The sequence below is a fragment of the Ischnura elegans genome, chromosome 1 (genome assembly GCF_921293095.1).
Source record: "Ischnura elegans chromosome 1, ioIscEleg1.1, whole genome shotgun sequence".
NCBI lineage: Eukaryota > Metazoa > Arthropoda > Insecta > Odonata > Coenagrionidae > Ischnura > Ischnura elegans.
Window position 1 is genome coordinate 124436153 of NC_060246.1, and position 24197 is coordinate 124460349.

A 24197-nucleotide genomic window follows, 5' to 3' on the forward strand; every position below is an offset into this window, starting at 1 on the left:
TTGAACAAGATGAAAATAGGTTTTCAAAAAAGTGGAAAACTTCGATTTCATTTCCAGATTACGACCAATTTCATAGACATAAAACAGCCATTACCTTCGCGCCACGGTTTCTAATCAAAAGACGATTGCCAACGTTTTGAGCTCCAAGGCCTCCAGCTTTAGCCACTGGAGCAACCGAGGACATGAAGGGACACGATCCACTTCAAATCACTTCATTTGCTTCTCTTTCAACAGAGATGGTTCCATTTTAAGCGCTTCATTTTAAGCGGAATGCCAATTAGCACGTAACGACGTTCTCTGGCGTTACAAAAGCGTGGCCTCACACTTCGTGGGTATCTGCAACGCCTAAAGTGAGGACCATTCTTTACATCTGCCATGTCACCAAATGTTTACGGATCACATGCACCGGGCGACTCATGCCCTACTTTAGAATACCTGTGTCTACGTTTCGTCCTAACAGCCCTATCATTTTTTCCTAATCTTCACCCGTCCATTTCCATCTGCAGTGCTATGGTTGAGCCAACCTCTAATTTTGCTTTTGCTTCCAGAGGCATTAATGTAAGGACATAGGGATACAGTCAAATCTACATCACTACGACGTTCTACTTTGGCTATAACAATGTAGTTTTTTTCAGTACCAATATGTTACTAACGAATATTATGTATCATCTAAAAAGAGCAGAGTGTATGATTAATATGACTTTTCAAAAGATACTAACATAAATCAAATTACCTACTTCAAATCAATCCTTAGCAATGAGAGCATCTTTTTATCTAAATTTTCTTTTAATATACCCAAAATATTTCAGAGGGCCAAACTTTAACTAGTTTGAACGAAGGTTTCCGCCGTAATGGTTTTACCTCCGCATTTGTCTCGGTTTTTTTCCCACGTCAGTTAGCTTGCGGACAACAGGTGCACTGGCTAGCCTGCGAGAAAAACTGTTGCATCAGAAAGAGAGGTCTAGGAGAGGAAAGGGAGATTATAAATCAAAATCATAAGATGACAAAAGTGAAAAATTATCTCTATGACAGGCAGAAAGAAGCTTGGACAGTAGAGGTGTTGAATCCTATGGAAAAGGGAATTTATAGCGTGAAAATAATAAGAGAAATGAGACAAATCACGCCGTGCGTTCTGCGTTTCTATCACCATAAAATACGCATTATGAACCATGAACGTAAGGAATGGGGTCAGAGCGGTGTTCTCAGGTTAAGGACAACGGATCAAAAAAGTCGAATCAAGTTATAGTAATTAAATGATAGCAATCCTGTAATGATGATGGAGAAGACACTCGAGTAATGAAGAGTGGGTAGTAGTTTATTAAAACTACTTTCGCAAAAACATATTATTACATTGCAAAAATATAAAATAGGCAGTTATGTGTTCCAAAAATGTAGAAAAATAGGAATGAAATGCTATGGAGTCTTCAGCTCAAGTAAAACCGCAATACGATCAGCTAAATACAAAAACTCTACTTCACTGCAATTTAAATATCGGGCAATACCTGCAATTTACTAGTAACAGTTTCCTTATCGACAGAGGACACTCAAAAACAAGATGAATAGCGACAAAGGGCTATGATCTCGCATTTACCAGCTTAGACCATCACCATTAGAAGTATGGGAAACGCAGATCATGCCTTGGCATCAGGCAGATCATGTCCTCTGGACCCCAGAGGAAAAGTGATATTTCTCAGAAATGCGTATTTATAAATCGGGTGGGCAACCAACGGAAATGAGATTCGTTGAAATTAATCCAGGTTCGATTTTTTTCCTTTCTCTTCCCGTCGCGCCGTTAAGTTTCTGAGAAACGGGGACCACATAGATATTTTAACCTCTTGAATTACATCCTCACAAGTGCGATAGTTTCTTCCTCATTGGTTTATAGATTACCCCGTCACATTAGTTCCTACAACAGGTTCCATTTCTAACGTTTTCTACGAGTAAAGAAGATTAAGGACTTAAGGATTATCTCAGCTTAAATGGATAGCAAGGAAAAGAGATAACTCCATACGATTTCTTCCGCTAAGTGAAGTGAAAATAAATCTATAAGCTAGTTTAATCTAGACCTGCATAAATACTGGCTTCTTTCTGCGAGAGTAGACACGAAAAGGACGAGAGTTTGAGAAGGAATAGATGGTAAAGAGCCCTCGATATTGAAGAGAATATGAGGAGGGACCTATGAGAGGAAGGGGAGATGGCGATTGCGAGGAAAACGTAAAATAATGAATATGGTGGACACTAGATGAGTGAATGGTTAAATCACCGAAGTGGAAAATTTACAGTAGAATATTTTATCTAAAGGAGAAAGCTGTTTACAGTAGAATATTTAATCTAAAGCGGAAAGCTGTTTACAGTAGAATATTTTATCTAGAGGGGAAAGCTAATTTCGGAATATTGGTAGAAGGAAAGGATGAGAATTATTGGTTTATTATCCTGAGAAAAGGATTTCAATAGGATTGAAATTGATTGAATGCAGGCATAAATTATTTCTTCGATATCTATGAACAAAGTAGAAACAAAAACGTCTACCGAGATCAGATGCTTCCTGGATCCGCACAAATGGTACAAGATTAATAATGGATCAAAGGGACAATATTCAGTGAAACGAGCAAGGATTTGAAATGAGATTCTAGTAAGCAAGATATATTAATCAAATGAGGAACAAAATCACATACTTGGGTCATAAGGATATCTAAAATTTAATCAATTAAGAACTAAAAAATACATTTCCTAATTAATGCTGGTTTTCAATGTACTATTCATCCAAAAATTAATTGAAAATTTAAAAAAAATATGTCTCCATAAAGAAACAATAGAATTCATCAGCCAACAATTTAATTAGCTGGCATGAAAGGGGTATAATAGTAGCTGTTCAAAGCATCCAATGAAAAAGTAAACTATAATTACTGTAATAATAGTGTAATAGAATGGAAAAAATTCCCACTACACAGTAAATTAGGGTAATACGAAATGGAGCGAGTTCCGTGAGGCTCTGTTCCGTTCCGTAGGAAGCTCGTTGCCGAGTTCACCGCCGAATATGCTACTTCCCGCCACACTGCAGAATCGCACCACCATTCACAAGTAACATCTGCCCATGCAGTTCTGTGACATTCTTTGAAATGAAAGCGGTCGGAGAGGAGAGATCGATTTGAGCGTTAGATCGGTTCGCGTATCCAGCATTTTAATTTCAAATCTATACAATAAACTTAATATTCTCTGTGAGAAGTGAGGATGCCATTGGAAATGTCCCCCTTTAAAAGTGATCTAAATGGTATATTTCCCGCTATTTATCCGAAAGGTTGAATAAGAAATTCCACTTGAGCCACTCACCTCTAGAATAACCCTCGCTTTAATTCCAATGGTTATGTTGGCATCTGCGGGCTCAACGGCCCCATAAATACATTTTGGGACGCGTTTACGATCAAAGTAGAGAGCAATCACGGAGAAGCCACGGAGTGCCTTTATTGTTACCATCAATGACGAAAAAATCAGGGTGGAGGGAGTATATATTAGAAGTCGTTTAATAAACACTCGCGCCTTGGATCCAAAATTACTCTACAAAAGAGATTAACGAACTGGAAATGAAATGAGATTTTTTGGCAATAAATTTACTTATGTAACCTAAGAATACTATAAACCCCACTTTCCCGAATCCCGAAGCAATAAAAGTAGTCTTCACAGGGAATTGGTCTGAGCATGCGAGGTAAAACTATACGTAATAAATTTCCCAGCCGAAGTTAAAATTTTCACTCTGTTTTACCTATAGTTTCATCACAACTCGTCCGCTATAGTAAGGATGTATTTCGTTTTACACCTGTAATTATATGCACATATCTAGAACTATCAATCTATGATACAGCACGGCTGGAGTACAACACAGCAACCGCAATAATATACGATTCACCGAGGAATAATGTCTATGCAATAAGTATAAGCCTAAGCATAGCCTCACACGGCATATGTTAAAACCCTTTTGGCACGAGTTTGCGTGAACTTTCAATTGAAAATTACTCTACGAATTCGAAAAAAAGACTAATAGAGGCGTTGGCAAAGGGCATGAAATGAGGTTAAATTTCAAAAGAGCCGAAAATTGCTAAGGAGTTATTACGTAAATTTGGTATCATTTTGCTCAGAGAAATTTATTTTCAAGTATTTCCAGGTTAAAAAAAACAACGAAATACTATTTTATATACAAATTATATCTGACCGGGTGGTACAATAAATGTAATCTTCGGAGTTCCTGAACTTTTATTCTATTTCTATGCATTTTGTCACCGTGAACGCCGTAAAGCCAACTCAAATCCAGATCTCGAATTATTTGTTTTTGATTAGCCAGTGCCAATCTTATGCCCATATCTTTGAAGTATCGCGGTATCACCACTTAAGCTGACCACCCATGATTCTTTTACTCTACTTGTGTTAGAAACTTTGAATTCAATTACGAATATTCCAGGATCGAAATGGCTTTCCATTTATCCATGAATGATTATGGCAAAATTTCAAAGACCTATCTGCCATACATGTCGACAGTTTTTCTCTCTTCAGTTTCCTTTCGTTTCAATCTAAAATTCGTTACCCATGGGGTCACTAACTTCCCAAGCTTAACCTTTTAATCGATTCCGCTTCTTAAGGAAACTCATCCCCCTTCTTTATCAGCTTGAACGCTCTCTATTCCACATACCTTCGTCCATTGCCATGGATTTCTCCACTCTCCACCATCATCTACCTATCCTCCAAAATTCATCCATCAACTTGCCTTCTACCCTATTGACGCTAGCTGAACGCGACCTTACCGAAAGTGGACCACCTTCTTCCCTTTTTTCCTCTTAACTCTTCCCAATACCTGGCTATCGATAGAAATCTCTCCTCCTCTTTAGCTCAACATTTCTTTTCAATTACCGATCCACCAAAACTTCGAAATCGGGTTCGCAAGTGTGTTCTCCGAGACCTCCGATCCCATCTAGGTACTTCTCTCTTATTTAAGTTTTCCAACACATTTTATGTCTACCAATCCTCACCTCTATTTCAAGAAAGACTACTTGCATTCACATTACCTTCCACGATTTTCCCGTGGCATAACCTATTTTCATTGATTAAAAGCCGTCATGGTTTTAACGACCCACCTTTCAAAATTGGTATGTGTGAATGTGCGTTCTCTTAACACACGTAATGAATAAATTTGCCATTATTGGTATCAGTGAGCATTTAAAGCTGTATTGTATAGAACAATTCGAAGGTGGTGGCAGTTCACAAGATGGACGCCGCGCGCTCGTTTCATGCAAAGAATCATTCAAGCAAAATAAGAACATACTCCAATGTTTTTGCAAACTACAAAGAATTCACTGAGTTATCCGTTTTAATGGAATGATGTTTGTTAATATGATAATTCATCGTGTGAAACGGCCACTTTACCCAGAATTATAGCAATACAATCATCGCTCTGTTAGAGAGATAAATTTGCTATGGGAACGAACCGTCATACGAACGCAGTTTTTGAAGAAATATTTATATCGATGGCTGAGCTCTAACAACACGTATCTCAAAAATAGAAACTTTCCAGGAGAGAAAAAAAAACGATTAATTTTTTCTAATTGTACGCTAAATTTGAAGACCAAAAATTCACAAAACGGAAAATAGAAACACATCCATGCCAAAAAGAGTTGTTTTTTGCATGAATTTTTTCCTGTTAATGTTATTACACTTTGCATAAGATACCTGTGTCAGAACGGCAAATTTTGAGATACGTGTTGTTAGAACTTAGCCATCGATATGCTTCAGTGAAATGGGGAAAGACGCGGCGGGCGTAATGGATATGACAGACGGAAAATTGAAGTAACTAAAGCGACGGAAATGCTTGAGTTCAAGGTGAAGATATGAGAAGAGGTTACGTTTCAGCGGATAACACTCGAGATGAGGGCGCCCCGGAAGGAATAAAAGAAGAAAGAAACAAAAAATCCTAATTTTAATGCGGATGAGGAATGAGTTTGAAGCGCCATTTTTTTCCTCTTCTGCTCGTGACGGAGTAGAGATATAATGAGATGAGAACCGCTAGCTTCAAACACACGAATATCTTACGAGGATTAACTACATCAAAAAAACACTCCTTAATTTAATGCCATGGCCGTTATTACGTAAGCAAATGACATCAAACACGGAAATCGATCGCATTGCTCGGGGATATAGTGTTTCATTTATTACCTAACCTCGACTTCCTAACAAAAAAATTTACAATAAGTATATTGGAAATAAAATGCTTTTTCTTAAGTCTGTAAAATACCTGTCGCAAACCAGTTTTTTTACCCATAGCATGATAACTTGGGAAATATTAAGTCATATTTAAAATTTTATAACTGAATTGAATTTGTTAATGAAATGGTTTGAAACGATAATGGTAAAAACCGATAGATGTTAGATATATAAAATCGATATGAACACATTCGTGCAGGCATTAAAGTTATGACGGAGGATTTGAGATACAATATTAGTTTTGTGAAGTCTCTGTTTACCACGATGAACTCAGGTAACAAAAAGAGCATTTTTAATTGAATCTACCTCACCCTTGGGAATGGGATTGCTTAAGTTACACTAAGTGAGACGTGGCAAAAACTTGGAGGGGTCAGTTTAACTTTTACAGAGCCAGCAAGATGAATTAATACATTTAGCAATGGAAATATCGGATATGACCTTAAAAGTAGACTAAAGTCTCTCGCGGCAAGAGGACGGACGAAAAAATTTGGTTCGTTCGGCTGTAAAATAAACGGATACCTCTGGCTGCTCAAACACATCCGACGAGCGCTTAATGAGACATTCGTAAAAAGACTGCGAGTAAGGAACGTGGGCGATGGGATCCGGAGTATAAGGGTGTTACTCTACCCACGTCCATTTCTCACTTTTCCTTCTCATTGATATTCCCACAGCTAGCGGCCCACCACATCCAACTCAAACCAACCAATTATTTGCCTCCTTTGAAGGCAATCTACGAGAGTATACCGGTGCATAGTAATTGCCAAAATAATGTAAATGGTGTGGAAGGTGGTGGATGTGGGAACATTACGAAAAATATCCAGTTAATATTGTGATTCTCGTACAGTTATATTAGGTATCCTTGGAGCTACCAGAGCTGTCACTTCCATTTTTTTTCTAAAAATGGATATTAAATAACACACACATGAAAGCGGAATGAAAATATAGGCTTAGTTAAATTTAAAAGCGTAGAGAAAAAGTTGCTACTGAAGAGTAAAACTGGCCAGTGGCCACTACGTGAAAGAAAGCAGGTACGACGGTCCAGTACGATGACTGTAGAATTGTGATGAATGAGATTTTTGGCGACGATAAGGATTATGAAATACCCGGATCGAAAATTAATCTCGCCATCAAAGGCCTGAAAAAAAATTTTTGCTCTTGAAAAATTTCTTTGCTCAATGGATGAAAAGAAGGAAAATCACAAAATCGGTGATTTTTGAGACACAAAAGGAGTATTTCTAGAATGGACATTCAAGGCGAAGCAAGGGCTGGCAGAAAGAGGGGACAACAGACAAAAAGGATGTAGAATGGAACAAAATCTAAGCTATGGAATCGAGAGCACCACAGTTTGGACACAAAGAATATTCTTTAATAATCTTCCCAGATTAAAGTCCAGTTCAAAAAAGAGAGTTTTTGACGGTTTTCCTACCGACAAACTGAATTAATCAGTCTGTTCCATTGGAATCACACTGGATTACACCAGTCATGACAAACTCCGCACAAGTACTAAATTAATACTCAAATTAAATACATGTGATTCAAGATGGCTGCGCAGACCAATAATAAGAGGCCAATGTTAAAACCTCAACTTCAGCATCATTGTGAGAAATGAAGAAAGTTAGTGAATAGAATATTAACGACATAATTCATCGTCTCGGATGTGACTTCATGAAATCAACATAGCAATGAAATATGAAAAACTTTGCAACTTCAGGTGTCAACGAGAAGCGTCATCATCTAAGTACTCTTGTATGCAAATGCAGTTGATAACATCCACGTTAAAACCTAGGTCGTAAAATAATAAATTTATATGGTATTACAAAGTTTTTTACATTTTTGAACGATAAAATATTCTTAAAATCCTAATACCTCTCCTTGTCCGAGAGTTTCATTTGAAATAGAATTTACAATCGAAAAAAAGGAGTGAAAACAAGGCTGTCGTCGCGGTCAGCTTAACACATCTGTCACTTGATCTCGGATTTTGCGATTTGACTCTTTGTCCCATGCACAGCGGCCGCGGCTATAAATATATTTTGCGTGCGCATACTCTCAAGGACTCACCTACATTGTTTAATGAAGTATTAATTCACTAACCCTTCATTTTAGTCCACTTATATCGTGATTTTGCGATAGATATGATATGCAGCGGTTCAAGCACAACCCCAAGAGACTAAGAGTTCGTGTATTCAGAAGAAGCTTCAATTTTGACAATTGAGCTTCAGCTGAATATTAATCCGCAGTAGATCCTGAGGTGATAAAAGAAGAAAAAAATGATTGAATCGTCTCACAAAATAGGCTTCCACGAACAAAAAGATACATGACCGCACACATAACGCCACAGTTGCGAGTGTAAAGATGAGCAGTATAGGCTATCACTCATTAATTTTAACAATAAAATTTTAAAAGGGCGCAGGCGTCCCTCCTGAACTTAACGATATGACCCATAATCATGGTATCATTCTGGGAGAATGCGAATGAAGACCTTGCTGTAAACACCAGAGGGGGAGAAGATTCGGAAATTGAAGGACCGCGCGCACCATGATATTCCTCATTCCGCCTAACTATAATGAGAGCCGATGAGTGTCTGAGTGTGCCAGTGTTAGCATCAAGGTGATAATAAAAGCCATTCTCCAGCTAAGGCCTAGAATTCCCCGACGCCCACGCGTGGCGGGGGGAGATGGGAGGCCGAGCGCCGGTCTTCTTCACTAGTGATGTCTAATGGCGTACATCGTCTTATCTAAATAAATCGAATTTGATTAGCTAATTGTTTGGGTGAATTCAAACACTTTGACGGTACAACATGAATTTAATTGAATTTTTCAGCTTTAAACCTCTAAGCCATTTAAATTATACACCAAAATAAGCTATCAAGCCGCATTACAAAACAGAATATGAGCATAAAATTCGAAGAATCAAGCGAGATGGAGTGGAATTAATTCATAACACTGACTTGCAATTTTCCACAAAAATAAAATTTAATTCGACTCGAGTTTCGATGTTACTACATCATTTTCAAAGCATTAAAATTGTATTGAAACCATCCAGCGAAAATCGGTGTAAATACCTGATTCTAAAACAAAATACCTTCATATCAGGGTGACATGTTCGATATAAATTAAACTATACCAAATTTTTTTTTATCCTTAAATTCCATAAATTCCACAGAATTAGATAGAAAGCAGGATTAGAGGCGGGAAAAAATAGGTAGGAATTATTAAACCCTCATTAAAATATAGGTTTCTTCAAAAGCCAAAAATCTGTAGCTGGAGGAGAACAGCAGCCAACGGTACGTTTCAGGGAATGGATTCCAAATTGTACGACATGCAAAGCCCGGTATATTCAAAACCTCATCACCGACCTATTTTTTCTCACTCACGCTGCATGCCTAAATCCTCTTCATCCCAACCTACGCTTGTGAGAGAGACCACTATGCCACGTAATCACATTTGTCTCGTTATTCCATTTCGGCTTAACTGACCGCTGCCTCATGAAACGAAAATCCGCGGACGTGTCACTATCATAAATACAAAGGACTCATGCGTGCTCGACGTGTTTGTTTACCTGGGATTAACTCCCATTTTCTGAACGATATATCCCTGGACACTTCCAGCCATTTGAATCGTATGGAGAGATAAGTGAGGAAACGCTGACAAGCGGCGTTGTGAGTAAGCCGGTTTCCATGAAGAGAGTGAAAAAAAATAAATTTTACAATCGCAGCACCACTGGTAGTCTCACAAACTCGCTGAAAAATTGCTCGGGAGTAGGGGGCTCAGGCAAATAAGAACCAAATTCATAATGAAGACACGTCCATTTGGACTTACCTGTTGGATACCGGGTCTTTACCAAATATACTGAGTGCAATAAGAGGATATGAATAGTAAAGTAGAAGCAAAGAATATGGTCAAATAATGCCAATGCACTATGCAACTCTGATGCATAATTCATGCTGCATACTCAACTCGTACATTTCAAATAGAATTCGCGCCAAGTTATTGCGAGCATGCAGGCACACTAAGCTTCACGGCTATCTTTAACTCGTAAATAGTGGGGCTTTTGGTGGGCAACATGTCGCGCAAAATGAAACTTTTTTTCTAAGATTCTTTTTGCAGCCAAATTCAGTGTATCGCACATATCAAATTTCAATATCGAGCCGCAATTATAACATTAAAAAATGTTCACAAAACGTTTCTCCTTCATTTTAAACAGTGGTGGTCATATCCCCCTTGCATAAATTACTTTTTACAGTGAATTTCTACCGTATGCCTAATGCCAGGAGGTACAATAAGGAGATGTTGATTGTTCTGAAAAAAGAAAAATAAATTATCTCAATCATGAAATAGAGATTTAAGAATCATGAAGAAGCCAAAAGTTAACTAAACTGAAGTATGCAATACAAACTGAATTTTTGATCGATCGGCGCGATTTATTTCAAATATTGCTCTTTATACACGAGCTATAACGTGCAGTTACTGTAGCCGCCATATTTAATTGAAAAGAAAATTTTAGCTAGCTTTAATTCTCTAATTCATATTTCGTAAGGTGAATATTATTACAGCAGGTGTAAAATACAAATAATTCGAAATGCATTGCTAAAACATTTCGATTGCTGAATAAATCAAGTTTACCACCGTAAAATTTGATGAAACATATACAATCACGTTTTAGTGTAGGAAAATTATATTCGGAATTCACAAATGGGATTTACTTGACTTGTCACAACACGTAATAACTATTCTAACAAGGTTTGCGCAATCATCACTTGTTTGTATTTTCTCTAGCTATCCATAGGATGCCGCAGATGGAGAAACTAGATAACGGCTGCATACGCATAGTGATGTATCCTAAAGCGGTTGTGGCTCGTGGTTATCTAAATAATAGAATTCTCACCGGTGCAGCACTTTTTCATCGAAAAAACACACTTGATAAGATTTTATACGTAGACCACTTTCGTATATCTTTGAACCTAATTACGTCTAGGAGGCCTCTCTCCCGACAAAAGGGAAACATTGAGGTAAACTATGTCTCCGAGATAAAGCCTACCCTTTCTCTCAACCTATAATTAAAGTCTCCTGCGGTTTATGATGAAAACCACTGCCTTTCCACATTACCCCGTATACAACCCACTTTCCATCATCATGAAAAGCACGACTGGTTTGACGCAGCTTGCTTCACTGAATTCTCTTATTCGTTAACCTTCTAACGCCTACAATATTCTTCTGTTATACAACCACCAAATTACATTCTAAGCTACCAATTCAATATTAATATGAAATTCCCTGAATTTTCATGTAGAAATAAAAAACACTAGGTCTAATCCAATTTAGTATTAAGACAATGAGGAGCACGAAATCTAGCAAGAGAAATGACAATTCCTCATAACATTCCCCCACAGAGCATATGTCTGAACCGTAATGCACCAATGTTATCCCATTTCGATACAAACGTCGCATTGCCCGGCTGAAATGGCGACAAGCTCCATAAGACCCATTAAAACGATGCTATCCGGGATTTACTGGCACAGCTATGGTTTAATCAATGCGCCAACGTATGAGCTTGACCATAAGGCTCTTTCCTTATGCATACAGATCTATTCAATTGTTTTGGAAAACAAAAAGTAGTGCATCTTCAGAAAGGAGCTAATTACGACTCTCCAACAATAAAAAAAAGAATTGCAACATAAAAAATAACAAAACAACGTTTTTTCATGAATATGTGAAGTGGAAAATTGGGGAGAGACGAAGTGTCCACTTAGAGAGCTAATGGAACATAGAGAAGGCGGAATTAATGTTCGATGATGAAAATCCCAAGTGGCAAAATTCAATTTTCATGGGAAGTCATAAAAGTAATGGAAAATCGCAGACTTCTTTAAAAGAGGAAAAAAATCTATTGGAAAATTTGTAACACTAAACCAAATATAGACCACTTAACATGAACCAAGAATGAGTTTCAGTCTTGAAATTTTCCTTAAATCAGCATTGAAATAACCAATATAGTGATAATTAAGGGTAACAGTCCCTTTTCAATTATCATATCACCAAAAAGTGCAATACATGTTTTTTTTTAAGATACTCTAGTTATTTAAATGTGCAAAAATATGCACATAAAACTTAAACTTAAATTATTAGGGAATATTCTGTGAGATACATTTGACGATACCGCATACACTGCGCTATCTATTTCAAGAGTAAACTCATTTCATTATATCGCCAAAAATCAATAATGGCGGATAATAAACTTTGGATCCATAAAAAACGCCATTTTGGTTCATTGTACGCTGCGTAAAGGACTGTCGATGATTGGCCCGCGCTCACTAAAATAACAACTGATACCACGCCACAGCGGAGAGAATAGTCAATTACAATGGGTTGCCAGGAAAATGAAAAAAAAAACTTTCGACACAGTGTAGCCATATGAATAGCTACTCGCATTAATTAACAATAGCACTGAGGAAACTCAGTCATATAACGCAACAACGACGTTTCATAACGGATATCTAAGGTAATTTGGTCCCAGACTACAATACTTCAACGGCAAACAATCAAAAGTAATTCAACTATCCCATTCTCTCGAAAACGACCTAAATTATGGCAGTGAGGATTTCTCGAGTATCATACTGGGTAAGATCCTCCATATATCCTTCCAATAAACAACTCGCCTATCGTCTTCGAGGATTCAGGAATCAAAAGATGTTGAGAAATTTGCTTTACAAACTGTTGGAAAGATACATGGAGAACCTTACTCGACGCAAGACCAGAGAAATCTTCACTGTCATCGTAGGCCTCGAGGAAACCAGATTTCACATGACATAAATTATACTCGCAGAGCACCAAAATGTTTCCTCTTATGGTGGAATCACCCTGAGGAAGGATGGCGATAGGAATTATAGAAGCAAAAACATGAAGTGAAAAATATAGAAATATTGTATTCAAGTCGGTGGCACACTTTAAATTGGATGTGCCTTTAACACGCGCGAAATACTTCGCCTTCCAAGAGAGAGCGGAAGGATGATGGAAAAATGTCGAAGAATGCTTCCGAGTGCTGGGGACGGATGCATCAATTACTGTGGTGGAGACATAAGCGCGCACTTCGGAAAACAATACCTTCCTCGTCACCATTCGCAGCGGCTGTCACGAAACTAGGTCGACGCGAGACAACCCATAAATATATTGTCTCGCATAGCCGATCGATGCAATCACATATATCGAACGATTCCATCCGTTAGATCACATATCTAAACCGAGGTCATTACACCTCCTCGGCCAATTTGATCTCCCCAACTCTAGTCAGAGGACGGAAAATTCGTAAAACGTGTGTCAAAGGAAAGCTAAGAGCTGAGAATCAAGAAGGCCATTGGAATTTAAATCTGAAATTTGACATTTTCAGATAAAGTTCCGTTATTTTCACCCTGATAAATACTATTTATTAAAAAAATAATTCCCCTTTACAGGGTACAAATTTGATAAGATTTTAAAAATTAATCTCCGAAGAATTTAAGTAGATTGAATAAATATTTAAATTAAGAATTATTTTGACACACATAGAGCACCACGAAAATTGGGTATTCTTGGCTTAAATAATCTTATCGAGGACCAAAACTATTCATTAAAAAATACAACTTATTGTTAGTCTTAGAAGAAAACACGATTTTTAAGGTTATTTTGTCGCTATCCATGACAATACATCTTTCCACAAAAATTAAATTTATTTAATTGCCAGGTTTCTCAAAAAAGAGGTCATCGTAGTAAATGTGTTAAGGAAAATAAAAACCATGACCATCTTATTTTAATATTTTATTTTGGCTATTTGACTGAAATCAATTAATTAAACCATTAATGGGTGGAGCCTATTTACACATAAAAGCCATTTACCCTCTCTTTACTTCACTTTTTACTTGCAGTTTCCCAACAAATCTACATGAAATTCAATTAAGTGTGATAGCAGAAACCGGTAAGGAAAGGAAGAAATTTCTGTACAAAGAGAACTACTTAGTACCACTAGTTCAGCAGAAAAAAAGGTTCAATGAAATATTTTCGTATCTGCTGAGAAACCCTGTTACTCCTGATCAGTATTTTGAGAATCAACTACCGGTTCAAGATTTCATTTCTCCTTCAGAGCTTGGAGGGAGCATAAAAGTAAGCAGGAGAAACTACCACATGCAAAGATGGGAGTAGTACATAGTACGAGAATAGAAAAGAGTAAGTGAATTAACCCCAAAGGGAATAAGAGGCGGCTGGTAAGTGGTGGGGACAACCGTCGATTGCATTAACATAGAATCATACATATGAATAGTATCAACCGTATTGTCAACTGGTTGAATGACTCCATCTCCATCGTTTAGTAGCTCACTCAGCTACTGTGTTCAGGAGCAAGGAATGTTACACTCTTCTATAGCAGTGTGAGGAGCCGGAACATTGGATATGGAGCCATTCACCTGGTTGACTGCCCTAGACGATTTTATGCGTATTATCCACTGGGAAACATCAAATTCCTCATCCTGAGGATAACCAGACGGCAGAGCTTGGAACTCAGCGGACAACCCTCAAACAGCAATTTTCCGAAGCTCCCTCTATCATCACAGCCACTCTGTATTTACACAAAAGGGAGAAATTTGCTACCAATTCATACCATTCTATCCTCTATCCCAGCGTAGCCTATCTAAACTGTATTTCTTCCTTTCCGAATTTGCTGCCGAGTATGTAACCCGATCCCGACGTTGAAAAGCAAATAAAATTTTTTATTCCCTTTGAGTGAGGAAAAGGAAAATTATAACCACTGTGCTTCATTATGGCTCCAGGTTATCAAACGAATATTTCCAAATTGATTACCTACACAATGGAACAAAATGATTTTAGCTAGAGGTAAGGCAATTTCGGCGTAAAGATAGATTGCAATATAAACTTACCCCAAAATAGATTAAAACTTTTACCTAACACAATAGAGGAAATATTACCGCAGACTGTGTAGGTACAATGACACCGACTTAAAAGATTCTTGTCTTCATTCATGAAATACCTGCTTTTTCCAGGTTCTAATTTAAATTAATGATTTTTAAAATAATGTTGGAAATAATTTACCCGAATCAACACTCTTACATTGAGGCAAGAGAGGAAAAGTTAAATAGAAATTCAAAACCTTAATACGGACCTGAAAGTGCTCCCTAACGTAACTTTAGCTCAGCGCAGGAATTTCCCCATTCCATCTCACTCATCCATTTCGTCTTCGTGTACAACAACTCATGTGTTTAAGTCCCTCATTCACCTAACCCTCTTCTCCTCCTGCAAGCCACCACAGCCAAACTCCTGCTGCAGGTCCTAGATCGATCTTTTCCGAAGGCGGAGCTCAACTCAAGAATCCTAGACGTGGGAGAGCCGTCTCCAGAACTATTCCAACCCTCACTCTCCTCCGCAATCAAGTCACATGCATTTCAAAACTTTCATATTTTCAGATTAATCTATTCATCCATTCCATCTTCCCAACAAAATAAATTGAGAAGAAATAAAAAAGAGCAAAAAAGAAGAAATGTGCATCGAAGGACAAAAAAAAAACGAACCGTTGTCCAACATTAACCTTCTTGAAGTTTGGATGAGGAAGTGCTATTAAAAGGCACAATTGCCTTTGCAATTCCAGACGGAAGAGGAAACTGATGAAAGAGACGGAAAAGATAAGAGCATAAAAAATATACTAAATACGTTCAAGAAAACGGAGAGTAAGTCCCGAAGGTATTATGCACTTACACGTGAAGTATGGAAGATAAAAATTCTAAAAGACAGGGTAGAAAACAAATGCAACTGCAAAAAAGGGAGAGGAACTGCTCTCCACACTCAAAAATAGTTTCTCAGCGACTTATCACGTCCCAGAAAGCAATGAGGGCCAGAAAAGGTCCACTCGCCTCTGATAAAAAATTCCATGAGGTTCAAGGTTATTTAGAGCACTTACTGCCAATGTGGTGGAAGCATACCATTGCTTAGAATGCAATTAAATTATAGCACATTGAAATATATCATTTGAATGACCCATTTATTTTATACTAAGAGCATCAAAGACCTTTTTTTATAAGAAAGCACGTGATCAAAGTGAAATTCGAAAAAATATTGTGCTCCATCGATTTTCTGAAACATTTAATTATCAGTTCCTTAATCAAAAGACCACGTAGTACATGATCGTAGTAGTTAGTTTCGATTACCATAAACCATTATTTCCATTTCTGATAATATTTCCCCTAAGTGTGAAAATAACCATCGGTACCTATGCTAACTTAAAATCGATAATGATATTACACAATAAAATTCCTCATGGAGCAATTTGTACTTTATTGATAAAAATATATTTTAAGCGCTAAGGAATTGGAAAGATACAGATTTTGGGGTGAAAGTAAGGCGATGTAAGGAAAGGGAGAGTTGGATAGGTAAGGGGAGAAGGCTGGCCTTGATGGATTGCCTGAACTCCTTTGCATGGATGTAAAATTCTTTAATTGAGTATGTTTAGTACGTTTGCTTTCATTCCTTCCGTTTTTACGCTCAATTTTCCTCCGTTTGCGATATCGGTATTTATGCCCTTATCTGTTACTTATATCTGTATCTGAGTGACTTATATGGAGTGTAGCGGGGAATATGGCAGCAGTTACTGGGTGAATCCGATTGCTAAAATAAACGGGTGGGCGTTGATCCGTCTTTGTGGCGTTCCTCCGCCAAACCCCTCGTTACATTCTATTCTCCGTCTCTCTCATTTTTGGGATCCAAAAAATTCAGACCATCCCCAATCCTTAAGAGCCTGTGACATTTCCCGGATGCGAATATCAAATCAGCTTATAATGTGAACCTGTTACTCATTGCTTCTTAAGGTTTGGGTCGATCTATAAATAAGTTTTAATCTATTATAAATTATGAAATGGCTTGCAAAATTATAATATTTAGCTGTCGATATGTGTAAAATTTAAGGAACTACTTTTTAAGGAAATTTTCCGTTTGAACTACCATTGCCGATGTGTCATTGAAGGGTTAGTGATAATTTTGTAGGTTGCATTAAATTGTTTCTGAGACCGCAGGTTACCGAAACTTATTTTACATCATTTCATTCTAGTGTTCGGATTGTACTCCAACATGAGAGACGAGAAATTCCTAAAATATTCGTGGATTTATATGCATTTATTTTTTTACTCACTTCTGGCTTTGAGGCTCTTGCGCTTAGCCCGATTGCTGGTTTCCCCCTAGAAACTGAAGCCTGTTCGTGCTCTATGACTTCCATGAACGAAACCTGATAACCAAATGGATCGTCTGATAACCCACTTGGATAGGTTTTCAATGATAACATTATTGCATAAATGATGAAAATTTTTCCAGTTTACGGATGCCGTCCCAAAAGCATAGATAGGATCAGTTGAGGCGCATTATGTTCTGAATGACATTTTTCCTATTGAAAAATATGCTCTGGTTTTTAGAATAATTTTAAAGAAAAAATGACACATGGATTAAAGGTCTTCAGATATTAAGGGAGATGCAGATGCTCAAATGAATTATATCTTGAAGCTTTTTCCAGTATCCTATTGGCTATTATTTAAACCAAGTCTATCCTGCATAAGAAGTCAGTACATACAAATTGATGGTGGAAATATTTATGAGGGTGAAGTGAGTTTTACTTCCAGTAAAATAACTGATGCTTTTCGCCCTGTTTAATGGCGTATTTTGTAAAGCTGAAGACCTTACCGCTATTAATTTTATTTTTACACTGTGAATTTAAATTTCCCCACCGAGGATTAAGGTAAACGAAAGTATGAAAAGTACAATGGAAGTAAGGTTTTTAAATTTTTTCCTGCAAATTCATAAACAGCCATTGTAATGGAAAATTCATTTCACGCGATGAATATTCGATGATAGAATATTGGTTTCGAATATTAAAGTTAGAAACTTCCTTGGAACAAAAAAGCTGTGGAAAATATTTTAACGCTTTCATATTTCTCTGAGATTATGGCATTTATCTTTACGCAAGATTAAGGATTGAATATGGCCAACACAAAATAAAAGAAAGAAAATTCATAATTGTGGACTATCAGAGCAGTAAGTGTTGAATCTGTCACCAAAGGCTCAATCAAGGGGCAAAAAAGTCAAGGACAAGCAAGCATTGGATCCGCAATTCACAGATAACAAAGCTACAATCGCGAAAACTTTACTTGGAGTATGAGAAACCATTGGCCAAGGGTTTCAAAGATTTTACCTACAAGGGATGGAAATGGCACCTAATGAAACATATACTTATTTCAATAAATATATCATCATAATTCTGATAGTTCTCCGTTAATGCAGGATATATCCTATTGGTATAAGTAACATGTAAACAAATTAATCGCCTTAAACAGCCAACAGAACCGTCAATCATCACGTGATCTGGGATTCGGCTCAATTTTAATCTCTTTCGAAAGCAGAAATTCAACTCGGAATAAGCCTAAAATCTTTCTTGTTTACTTGTACACTGAATTTTATGTTAAAAGGGCAGCGCAGAGGAAAGCAGGCACAGGAGATTGGTTCAACTGTTTGACCGTGGGAGAGAGAAGATGAAGGTCAGGGGATGCAGAGACAAGGGAGGCTTGCTATGAGTCGATTGCGAGGACTGCCGACGTGACGCACCGATGCACTCATATCGGGTCATTGCTCCAGTGTTCAACTTGCCCCTGGCTTAAGGGATCCCTTAGAATGTGTGTATACGATGTAGGACATTCGCGTTGAAACACAAATTCAAGCCAGGTGGAGGTTCCCTCGCGCGAGAAGCTGCTGCTGATGGGAGTGACGATAGAGCCATATGTAGAATCTAGGATGAACCGCTAATGCAAGGACTATGAGGATTAGGGGATGAAAATCAATGCTACGATGGGGGTGAAAGAGAATCAGCATGACCTCTATCGGGACCAAAACCAAAATAACTAATACCGTCCAACAGAATTAAGGTAGTTAATGCCGCTCAATATCACAGATATATTGTAAATATATGTTAGGGCGTGATTTGGGAACTAAAACACGAAAAGTTTACTGAAAGGCAAGGAGAAAGATGATAGCGGCAGACTTCTTCAGACAGAATCTTTAGATCAAAAAATTCCATGCGACGCTTTCTCCTCACACGTCAAGTGAACCACAGGAATCGGGGGATAGTTACTAAAAACACCAACATTTATGAGGTTCCCTTAATACCCCTTATAACCCCGAAAAGTTTCTTTCATTATCCCTGAATCAATATAAAAACAAAAGGACAATTTTAATCACCAGTAAAGAAGTAAAAGAAAAAGGATCGGAGGAAGTAAGCTGTAAAACAACGTCAAACAGAAACGCATATTTTGGAGTAGCATAAATGAAAAGTTTTGACTACTATCCAAGAAAAACCTTAGAATATAGTAAAGCCCTGATGAATAAATAATATAATGATAAAATAAATATACCGAAACGTTGGCAATGATTTGCATTAAAATTATTCGAGACTTACTCTTCAAGAAAGTAATCTCTTTCACAAATAGGCCTTCACAATGACAGTTCATGCAATTTTTTGTCGAGTGTTCTAGAGCAAGGCAAAATTTATGCCTCGCATCTGAATATAAAAAAGTTAAATAATCAAAAGTAATATATAAAGCTAGCATTGTAAAAGTAGATTAGAATGATTTTCAATTATTCTTCATGAAATAATAATTGTAATCGATCAATCACACAGTGGAATGCGGAAACATTTTTGGCTCAATAGCCATTCAGCCAAATGAAACACGCATACCGCTTACTTGAGTGCGATAATCAAGTAGTATGGTTCATACGTTGTTTGGAAAGTCGCAAGCATTAAAAGAGGACTCACTGCGTGGTTCATCCTCCATCAGTAGACCCTGCAAATCTAGTCAACATGAAAAGGAGCCGAGCCCCACCTTTACCCTCAAGCCCACTGTAAGTACAGAGATGTTTACCTTAAAATCATCGTATCGTCGCATATTGCACCAGAGAAGAACCACTTTTGTAATCCCTCTCTAATGTATTTCGAGCTCAAAGAACAGTTTCAGAACCGGTCTCATGACAAGGATCACTTAATATGTGCAAAGAAAAGTCGAACAAAGGTATGGCGCACGAAAGGAAAAACAGGAGTGGATATGGTCGAATGCAATGAAGAATTCACGGAATGATACACTCACAAAGAATTCATCCCTCAGTGTATATCACTTCGCAGGGCATATTTTAGGATACGTTCTTGGAAATCCTGCAATAATCGAGGGAATAAAAATTACGAAGAAGTTCATTGATATTTTTGCACAGAAATTTACCCTTTGTGCATGCAACCTCATGGCATGTAGTGACGCATCGCTTCAAATATTTATCTGTCTTTGCCATTGCTTCAGTTTTTGACAAATCTGTATTCAAATATGGAATTGCAAAACTATGACAAATCTTATTCGCCAAAAGATAAATCTCTTTACAAAGTTTTTTTTCAGAAATTTAACGCAAACCCAGACAAGGGTCGCTGTGTATATCAACCTTACGAATAAAAATTGAAAATGGTAGGAGCAGAGCAATTGTTGACGAAATGCCGTGGTCAACTGAAAATTATCTAAGTAGAAGGGCTGAAAAGTGCCGTATCTCACAAAGGTTTTGAACTATACGCATGCAAAATAAACGCTTACCTCACCATAATACAACTGTACGGCACAAAATACTTTTCACAAGCCCTCGTAGTTCCGGATTACAGTTAATTAATATGATGTTCATCTTAAAGAGGTACTTCAAGGTGTATGAAGCATGAAAGGTAGCATACATTTTAATGAAAAAATTTCCTTAACTAAGTACTGCATGCATTTACCTGAGGTATAAATAATATAATAAAATTAGGATCATACGAATCATTGCATTCATAATTTAGGCTTGCTGAACTCATAAGAGGCAAATAAGCGCGCAGCTTATCATTTTCAATCTTTCGAAACAAATTTAAAACGTAAACATTGCGCAAGTTACGAAACTTATGTCAAGCATACCTTAAGACGACAGCATTTGCAATAAGACTGTCCCGTGGGGCAGTTTTTTACTGGCATTAATGATACGACGTACCATTTGACACCACCATGGTACTGCACCGTTTTCGCATACTCAGAACCCAAACACGAACATTACAATGCTCTATAGTCCCATAGATTCAACACTACCACATTATCATATTATTGGAGACGGAAGGATGGATGATGGGCAAGCCTAAATATTTTCAAGAGCCGCAACATCCGAAATAAATTCCGCGGAAATTCTCCACTGCATTGATCAGAAACGCGAAAATTAAACGAATTCAACTCACCAGAATTAGAAGAGACGAAGACGCAGATCAGGAACATAAATCCAAGGACGCGCGACATAGCAGCAGGACGTTGACAACCCAAAGTCATGTTGGTGAACAGCTTGGCAGCCCACACGAACAACACAAGCGAAAGGATAACAGCGTGCGTCGTTTAATTTAGCACGATACGAAAAGAGAGGGATCACCGGAACGCAGGCTCGTATCACTGCACCTCCTCCTGCTTGGAGGTCGGCTACACGTGCACTGAACCTTTAGCAGCCCGCCCTTGGTCGCTTACCGAATCCTCGCTCATGACGCACGCGCACTGGGGCGAGACGGCATTGAAGTAAGCGCACCAAGGACTGTAAGGAGAGGAGGGGGTCGGGAGGAGAGAGAGGGAGGACGGCTATACGACAAACACAGCGAACAGATTTCCCCGAGGTCAGTGATCAGATAAACCATGGGGTGACGACTCCTCGCTTTACGTCGTTGAATGGGGATGAGTTTTGACTATTAGTACATCGTTACCACACAATTTTCCGCCCGATTCAAATTTCTTACAGAGCTTCTTCTTCTTCCCTCTAGTGATCCCAGTACTAAAAATATTTAATTACGATCAATGACATTAATTGCTATGATGTATATAAGAATACTACAAGAAATATTTTAGCATGAATTAAACGAGGTCAAGGTAAGGAAAAAAAATATAAGTTGATATGATGGGTGCTATCGGAGAATGGTGAAGATAAAATAGATCGACCGTGTAAGTAACGAGGAAGTGCGGAAGACGGGACAATTTAGTTGGCCACACTATAATGCATAATGGCCTGATGAAAACAACCGTAGCAGGACAAGTGGAAGGGAAGAAGGGCAAGGGACGGCCCCGAATGAGTTACATTGGACAGGTTATAAAGGATGTAAAAGAGAAGAAATACGTCGCTGAGAAAAGACTCGTTAGGGTAGGAGAGAAAAATAAAGAGCTGCGTCAAACCAATCTTAGTATTGTTGAATATTGATGATGATGATGATAAATTGACCGAATACAGCGATGAAAACCACGATGAATTTCCGTGATAAGTAGCTACTAAACCTACGTACCTGCTTCACCCATTTGCATCACTCGATGATTTGTACTGAAGACAGAAAAATATGGTATTCATTTATTGAATTTACATTTTCATGGGGGCTATTTCGTTTTAATTAATATTTGAAATACTTATTTTCAATGTAACAAGCTGACATTTTTATTTTCTACTACTATTTCTATTTTTTAAGTTTTATGCAGAAATTCGTGACTTATGGATCGCGCATCTACAGCGGATTTTAGTGATTTTTTCATATTCCTATATTCTATCAAAAAATTTAATCCTTGAAAGGCTTACTTTTTTGTTGCTTTTGAGACACTTCACCTCAACGGGTCCCTCGTTTACAGGGCCTCGCTCATGCAATCGCACGTGAGGCCATAAGAACCCAGAATGACGTGATTTCCACTTATTTGTCCCGAGGCGAAAGGGTGGTCAGAAGAAGCGACGCAATGCTATGCGAAAAGCTGAGTATGAAGACGTGTCGGCTAAAAGAATACTAGAACGGCATATTCGGACACTCTAATGATAGTTTTTTCCTGGAAAATGAATTGCTCCAATCTGCATTTGTCTCAGTTGGGCGTGAAATCATTTTCTAGTTAGAGCAATGACTTTCCACCTTGTAATTAATATTAGCGGGCGTAACTTGGTGGAAATCCATAATTGTAGGAATAGAAGGATTAACAACTTTCCGATTTCCACATAAAAATTTATTGAGACCGACCATGATTTCGTTACAGAGTAACATTATCAAGGTGGTTACAGAGTAACATTTTCACCCTGATAATGTTTCTGTGTAACGAAACCATGGTCGGTTTCAATAAATTACTATGTGGATATAGCAAAGTTGTTGATACTTCTATTCCGCTTTCCACCTTGTATGCGTGTGCAAGCATGTGCAAACGCGATCATAAATTTACGAATTTACACAATGATTCGTCAAATTAATTTTAACAAGGATAAATCATAAATTCTCATGGTTATGAATTTGTGTGGCTCGGGTAAAGCTAGCTAAAAGGCATGAGCTTTGCCTTATATCAAGGAATTATTAAGTCGAAAAAGAAACTTTGAATACCTTCAAAAATTACGCGAAACTATTTTTATCACCGTCCTCCGCAATATTTATTGGAAGGATTGCTTCTTCATATAACGTTTATAGCTTTTTAATCATTTTGCTTCGAAGCTCATGTGAAGAATTTGATTATAAAGAAGATTATAACCTAATAAATCCATTGCACTCCTTTTCCCAGAAAATAAACAAACATTATTTATTTGACTAGGTTTTAAACGTCACTTATGGAATTGGTAAACTGTACACTCAGAGAAGTATGAATTGTAAATAAAAATGAGATAGTCCAATTAAAAAAGAAATCGCAATGTATAAAACTAATCGGGGGAGGGGAGGGAAAGATAATTTATAACGAAATAAATCACCCTCATGCAGTCATTTGCTCATAAAATTAGAGTAAGAATAATGCTAAATTTGCAATCACTGTTAACGAGTTGATGTTGCAGCTTCACCTGTGTTCCAGTTCCTTCACTTGTCCACTCATTGGGGAAAGTATCGCTTAGACACTGGGGAAAGAAGAGCGGAAA